This window comes from Dipodomys ordii, unplaced genomic scaffold, assembly GCF_000151885.1.
Source record: "Dipodomys ordii isolate 6190 unplaced genomic scaffold, Dord_2.0 Scaffold86, whole genome shotgun sequence".
Classification (NCBI taxonomy): Eukaryota; Metazoa; Chordata; class Mammalia; order Rodentia; family Heteromyidae; genus Dipodomys; species Dipodomys ordii.
Window position 1 is genome coordinate 1,560,272 of NW_012267302.1, and position 8,013 is coordinate 1,568,284.

The window sequence follows — 8,013 nt, forward strand, 5'->3', positions numbered from 1 at the left end:
GAATCTCATTCCTCAGATCTTAGCCTCCTGAGTAGTTAAGATAATAAATATGAGCCACTAGTGCCCGGTTTAGTAATGGATTTAACCTTCAATGTCTCTTCTCTCCCTGGATTTTAAGAATGGGGTAAGAATTAAAATCCCAACTCTCTAGTCTGAATTTGGTTTTTCCTTTAACTATTGTCCATCCAAGCTACATAGGGCTTTAAGCTGCCAACTATCTTGTGAGCATACAAAGCCAACAAAATATTTTGTCATTACTCTGGTAATTTTCAGGCTGGGTTGTTTTGTTTTGCTATAAATCAGAAAATGGAGCAAAAAACCAAATGCACTTATGTATCACAGAAGAAAGCCATACCTTTTGATTAGCAATAAAAAACCTTTTTCTGTACTATTACGAAAATAAATTTAAAAGCCAAAAGCAATTGGAATTTTTTAATATGTATCCTACAAGTACATTAGAATCATTAACATTTAGAACCATTAAAATCTGCAAGATAAATTGTGTAATATTTTAAAATAAGCAAATAGCTGAAAAAGCAAAATTTGCTGCAGGACAATTCTAGCTAATAATTGCAGAAGAAATCATTGATTTTAAACATCATGACTCTGCAACTTCTATTGAAATGAGATAAGGCAGGGATTACTGATAGATGCCGAAACCATTTAAGAAAACTTTTTAGAGAAGAAATTGGTAATGGACCATCTACCTGAAAATACTGAAAGCAATTAATAACAATAATTCTGAGACAGTTCTGGTCTCCTGGCTGAGATCTTAGAACAAAGACATTAGGAAAAATGAACTAAATGAACTATGGATGTTAATTAAGAACAATAGATCAGTATTAACTCATTAGTTGAAACAATATACCACACTAATGCAAGAGGTCAGTCAAAAGAGTAGCAGGACATACAGTAACTCAGAAAGTTTGTGTCATCTGCTCAGTTTTTCTAGAAATCTAAAACTATTCTAAAAATAAAATCTAGCAATAAAACAAAGTTAGTCAGTATTATGTTCCACTTGAAGTAATTCAATAGAAAGTAAATACAGCCATCTAAAAAGAATTCATAGAAAAAGGAGTGAATTCGAATCTATCAAGCATTTGAATTTGAATCTAATCAAGCATTTAAGTGAAATTGTTAATTTATAGGAATAACATTGAATAGATGTTGTATATTCATAAATACAACAAGGATCCGATCACTGAAGCCCAAAATGTGGGATTTTTATGAACAATTCAATTTCTTAAAGAAATGACAGCTGGGCACCAATAGCTCACACCTGTAATCCTAGCTATTCAGGAGGCTGAGATCTGAGGATTGCAGTTCAAAGCCAGCTCAGGTAAGAAAGTATATGAGACTCTTATCTCCAATTAACCACCAGAAAACTGGAAGTGGTGCAGTGGCTCAACTGGTAGAGTGCTAGCCTTGAGCTGAAGAGCCCAGGGACAGTGCCCAGGCCCAGAATTCAAGCCACGTGACCAAAAAAAAGAAAAAAGAAATGACATAAAGAGGTGGGAACAGAGGAATTGTAATAGATGTAAGGCATTTATTAATCAAATACATGATATTGACCTTGTCTGAGTTCTGAACTGAAAAAAATCATAAAATTCCAACATGGATGAGGTATTAAATAACATATAGGAGTTAGTTAGGTTTGAGTATGACATCAAAATTATATATATATATTTTTTTGGGGTCCGGTCGTGGGGCCTGAACTCTGGACCTGGGTGCTGTCCCTCAGCTCTTCAGCTCAAGGCTAGCGCTCTACCACTTGAGCCACAGTGCCACTTCTGGCTTTTTTCTTTTTGCTTATATGGTACTGAGGAATCAAACCCAGGGCCTCAGGCTTGCAAGGCAAGCGCTCTACCACTGAGCCACCTTCCCAGCCCTCAAGATTATATTTTTTGAAGTCTTTATCACATGTATCTATCTCTATCTGTCTATCTATCTATCTATCTATCTATCTATCTATTTTTTTGGTCAGTCATGGGGCTTCAACTCTAGGCCTGGGCACTGTTCCTGAGCTGTTCAGCTCAAGGCTAGCACTCTACCACTTGAGCCACAGCACCACCTCCAGTTTTCTGGTGGATTATTGCAGATGAGAGTCTCACGGACTTCCCTGCCTGGGCTGGCTTTTTTTAATATATATATATATATTTGTAAAGATACTGTACAGACGGGTTACAGTTATATGAATAAGGTAATGAGTAGATTTCCTGTCGAGCATTGTTACCCCCTCCTTTGTTTTTCCCCTACCATCCCTTCCCACCTCCCCAACTCCTCCCTCCAAAGTTGTAAAATCATTTTCAACATAGTGTCTTGTACATCTCATTGTTACAATGGGTCAATCTGTATCCTTCTTTCAGCATTTTGTTATTTCCCTTCCCCTCTCCAAATTAGAAAAATGTATATACAAAATGTAGGACACCGGAATCAAATACAGTGAAAACAGGGGTTGTACCATGGGGGAAGAACATACAAAAGAAACAAAAAAAATCACTACATTACAAAAACAGCAACAAAGATAAAACATCTGTGTCCCTATCTTGGGGTTCATTTTGCATAACATTATCTTATATGGTCATATGTACATAGCTTTTGACCTTTTCTGCTTGGCCTAGACATATACTAGTTATTGCAGATAAGGGAAACCATGGATCTATGTTTTTTCGGGCCTTGCTTACTTCACTTAATATAATTTTTCCAAGTCTTTCCATTTCCTAACAAATGGAGCGGTGTCATTCTTTCAGATGGAGGCATAGAATTCCATTGTATGTATGTGGTGTGTGTGTGTGTGTGTGTGTGTGTGTGTGTGTGTGTGTGTGTGTGTGCATTTTCTTGATCCATTAATCTACTGAGGGGCATCTGGGTTGGTTCCATATCTTAGCTATGGTGAATAATGCTGAACTAAACAGTTGTGCTGGTAGCTTTAGTATGGCCTTGTTTGTGATCATTTGGGTAAATGCCCAAAAGTGGATTGCTGGGTCATAGGGGAGCTCTTTTGAGGAACCTCCATACTGCTTTCCAAAGTGGTTGAACAAGTTAACACTCCCACCAACAATGCAGTAGGGTTCCCTTTTGGCCACATCCACTCAATCAAAGAAAAGTTGGACAGATGGGATTGCATGAAACTGCAGAGCTTCTGCATGGCAAAGGACATAGCTAGCAAGATCAATAAAAAGCCCATGGATTGGGAGATCTTCACTAGCCATACAACAGACAAGAGCCTCATATCTAAAATATACTTAGAACTCAAAAAATTAAATCCCCCAACAACAAATCCTCAAAGACCCAACTGCCCGGTTATTAAGTGGGCCAAAGACTTAAAGAGAGACTTCTCTGAAGAAGAAATAAGAATGTCCAATAGACACATGAAGGAATACTCAACTTCTTTAGCCATAAAAGAAATGCAAATCAAAACAACACTGAGATTCCACCTCACCCCAGTTAGAATTGTGCATATCATTTTCTGTATGATTGATATATATTATAATGTAAAAATAATAAGGAATAGAAAATAAAGATAGCACATAAATGTAATTATTTTCCCATAAATTTGATTGGCAACTCTGAAATGTGATCCAGGATCATAAAGATCTAGAATAGTAACAAGTATTGAATGTAGTTGGTGAAAGTGAATGGATATAAAGAGTACTCAGCAAACTTGGGCACACAAGAAATAATACATTTTTTAAAATAAAATTCAAGTCAAAAGTCCTTCTGAAAGCTGGTGAGCACTTTAGTCTTATCTGTTGGTACCCTTTCTCAGTAGCTGCCTTAATACCTTTTAACATCCTTCCTTACTTCTCCATTTCCCTTCTTTCCCAAACTTACTACTTGGACTTCAGCTTTATCTCAACCTTGCTAATCAGGCAATCCAAATGAATGCAATTAAATATTGGGGCAACTTCACTTCAACTCTAATCTCTTGTTCATAATATTTAATCTATAAAAGTTTCCTTGGATCACTTATGTTAAGAATCCATACCAACATAAAGTTATGACTCTTGTGTCAAAGGTTAGCATGGTGTTATACTTTACAGATGTGCCATACTTATTTAGGCTTGAGTTCCCATCCACATGTTTGGGAAATCTGTTTATAGGATAATCAGGATCCTAGCCAGACTATATCAAAGGGAAGTGTTATAGACATAAAAGAAAACAAGGGCCAGGTATGATGGTTCACACCTGTAATTTCAGCTACTTGGGAAGCAAGAAGTGGAAGGATGGCAATAGAGCTCAGCTTGGAAGGAAAAAAACATGATAGGCTGCCATATGTAAAAACAAATTAAAGCAGTAAGGGCTAGAGGCATGGTTCAAATTGGTACAGTGTTTGTCTAACAAGCATGAACCCTGAATTTAAACTACAGTACTATCCTCCCCCCACAAAAAAGGAAAAGAATATTAAGCACTTTAAGCATGTATATATTAGAGTGTTCCACATTCAATCTAGCAAGGTTTTTTTTTGTTGTTGTTGTTTTTGGGAGGGGTCCAGTTGTGGAGCCCGAACTCTGGGCCTGGGCGCTATCCCTCAGCTCTTCAGCGCAAGGCCAGCGCTCTACCACTTGAGCCATAGCACCACTTCCGGCTTTTTTTTTTTTTGCTTATGTGGTGCTGAAGAATCGAACCCAGGGCCTCATGCATACAAGGCAAGTGCTCTACCACTGAGCCACCTTCCCAGCCCTCAATCTAGCAAGTTTTATAGCTTCCCTGCCACTCTTTTTTCCCCTCTCAATTCATTGGGATGGGCCCATTATTAGTCATTATCTATTATTCTGCATTTCTCTCTGAATTCAGTAGAAAATTACTAAATGCCCATTATGTGCAAAACACTGTTCTATGGTTACAGCTTCCTTAAAACTTAGTTTCTGTCTAAGCAAAAGACTTTAGTCAGCAAAACTAACTATATACATATAGAGACTCCATCCCTTGCATATTCTATTTCTCTACACAAGCATTAAATATTCATTTTCCAAGGGACTAGCACTACTTGATAAGGGCTGTCAAATCACCTCTTTTGATCCTTTGCTTTTACCATCAGAAGCAAGGAAATGTCTACTTTATTTAAAAATTTTATGTATTTATTTTAAGACCAGCTCTTGCCAGGTGAGCACTGAACTTGTGATCCTCATGCCCAAGTTCTAGGAGTACAGGTATGTGCCACCATTCCTGGCTAGTTCACTTCCTTTCATTTTTCAGAGAAGCATTATGAATAGAACTCCACAATCTACACAAGGCTTTATTCTCAGAAGAACTGAAGTAGAGACATATCCCTTGGGAAGCTGCCTTTCTGAATCAGTTTAGAGATAGAGAACTAGAGCTAAAATACTTGCTCTAATTAAGCCATATTGAAGACATAAATGAGGCTCAGTTTTTGTAGTACTATGATGAATATTCTTTTTTTTTTTGTTGGTCATGGGGTCTGAACTCTGGGCCTGGGCCCTGTCCCTCAGCTCTTCAGCTCAAGGCTAGCAATCTAGCACTTGAGCCACAGCACCACTTCCAGATTTATCTTATGTGGTGCTAAGGAATTGAACCCAAGGCCTCATGCATGCAAGGCAAGCACTCTACCACTGAGCTCCCTTCCCAGCCCCGATGAATATTCTTTTTTAATTATAAAAGTAATCTATGTACATGCATAAAAATTAAAACTAGGAGGAATAAAATAAAGGTATCTTCATTTTTTCATCTGTGAACTTTCAACAACATATATTGATTGTAATTAGAGCTAGCTCTGCCTCCCAAGTACTTGGGAATCCAGGTGTGTGTCACCATGCCTGGTTTAAATTACATCCCATTTTTTCTTATATCTTTTCCTTCCATTTTTTCCCTACTATATCTATTTTAGTTTATACATTTAAAATGTTATCAGGCTAGAGTATTGTAGGATTGTTACAAATCTCTGTAATAAGGCATGTATATTATGTAGTTCACATGAAATACTTCAGTGGGCTGGGGGTGTGATTGAGTAGTAGAGAGATTGCCTAACATTTGTAAGGCCCTGGATTTGATCTCTAGCACTGCACAAAATTTTACTTAATTTTGAGCAGATAAAATACTACTAGTGGAAGTGGCGCTGTGGCTCAAGTGGTACAGTGCTAGCCTTGCATTGAAGAGCTCAGGGACAGTGCCCAGGCCCAGAGTTCAAGATCACCAACAACAAAAAAAATTCTACTAGCAATTCATATGGAGTTAAATGCTATTAGTATTCTTTCACTGGACTTTTTTTTAAGTAGGAGCTTTATTTCTCCAGTGACATATTTATAGTTTAACATAAATTAGAGGCCTGCTTGAACACCAAATCCAGGACCTTTAGGTGGTTCAGTCAAAGAGGTAAGACCTCCAGCTGGCTCACAACAGAAACGTCCACTCTTTGGCCCAGGTTTTGGAACTTGGCCAGCTTTGAGGTCATCTATAATGTCTTCAATATCTTTAGGTGTCAGATCCTCAAAATAGTTGTCATTTATTTGAACCATTGGTGCATTTACACAAGCCCTTAAACATTCCACCTCTGTAAGAGTGAAAAGTTTGTGTGGTGTTTTCTCCCCAACCTTCAGTCCAAGCTTTTCCTGAATGGCATCCAGTGTGCATGCAAGGTGTGGTAGTGCAGACCTGAATGTGGTATTTTCCAACTGGCTTTCAATTATACATTGTATAAAAAGTTGCAACTTCATATAGTCTCATTGGAGGTACTTGTAAAACTTCTGCAACCTTGTTCATAGCAGAGATGGGCAACCATCCATTCTGCCTTTAAGCTAAATCCAGGACTGGGAACACGGCTGCTGCTTTGTGTCCTTCTGGATAGTTTTTCACAATTGCTTTTATTCTCTTATAGTTTTCTGGTGTGAAATCAAATGGGATATCTGGGTTATTCTCAGGCGTATCTCTGTGCACAAATAAGGCTCCTCCAGCACCATTTTGCACAGATGACTTATGTAAAATTCCTTATTTGTCTTCCCCACTGGGCAGTGAGGCTGGCTGCTCTGGCCTGAAACGCCAGGGAGAAGAACATGGTGGGGCAAACTGTACGGTGGTCAAGGTTGCACTTTTAACTGGACTTTTTACTTTAAACTAACTTAAAAAACTTTTAGATTGAGAAAAATCTAAAGTACTGCCAATTTTGTTACAAACTCAGACTCTCCATGAAATACAGAATCTCATTTATAGAAAAGTAAATAGAGAAACAAAAGTCTTAATGGGATTTTCTATCTTTTGCTTTATGTGTGTGTATGTGCAGGTGTGCTGGTCCTGGGGCTTGAACTCAGGGCCTGGGTGATATCCCTTAGCTTTGTTACTCAGAGCTGGTACTTTACACTTGAGGCCCAGCTCCACTTCGGGCTTTGTGATGGTTAATAAGAGATGAGTCTCATGAACTTTTCTTCCCTAGCTGGTTTTGAACCAAGTTCCTCAGATCTCAGCATCCTGAGTAGCTAGAATTACAGGTGTAAGCCATGAGCTCCTTGCATTAATTTTTCTTAGAGAAGGAGCCAACTGGGTTAAGTCCTTTTTTTTTTTTTACTAATTCCTTTTATATTAATAAAAACCTAACATATTTAGATCTAAATTATGAAGTGTGCACAGTCCAGTTTGTTCCACATAAGGGTACATGCATTTGTCATGTGTTAAATAGAAAAAGGACCCAATTTTGATCCCGTGAAATAATATCTAATTTCAGATTAAGTAGTAGTAGCAGGCCTGATTATCTAAGAAGGATCACTGACCATTTTTTGTTCTTTTTATCTAAAGAAAAAAATCCTCTCCTGGGGTGATTAGGAAAGTAAAAAAAAAGTAGTACAAAAAGAAAATTAAGAGCTTGAGCTTTCTGTTTAGATAAAAATGCAAAATAAGTCTACTATAGCAATAGTTTTCAAACTGTATTGAATAAAATCAGAAAAGGAGAAAAGGAAAGTAGGGACTAATTCTCAGGCGATATTTAGTATACTGTTTAATTCAGAAACAATATGTGAGAAAGAAATTATCTGTACTTGATAGGAAGTATTTATAGTAAATTCA

The 8,013-nt window shown here is 37.6% G+C and overlaps 1 pseudogene; it reads right to left on the bottom strand.

Annotated features, from left to right (window-relative positions):
• Nucleotides 1-6,230: 6,230 nt before the first annotated feature.
• LOC105992658 lies at nt 6,231-7,041 on the bottom strand (annotated as a pseudogene).
• Nucleotides 7,042-8,013: the final 972 nt, after the last annotated feature.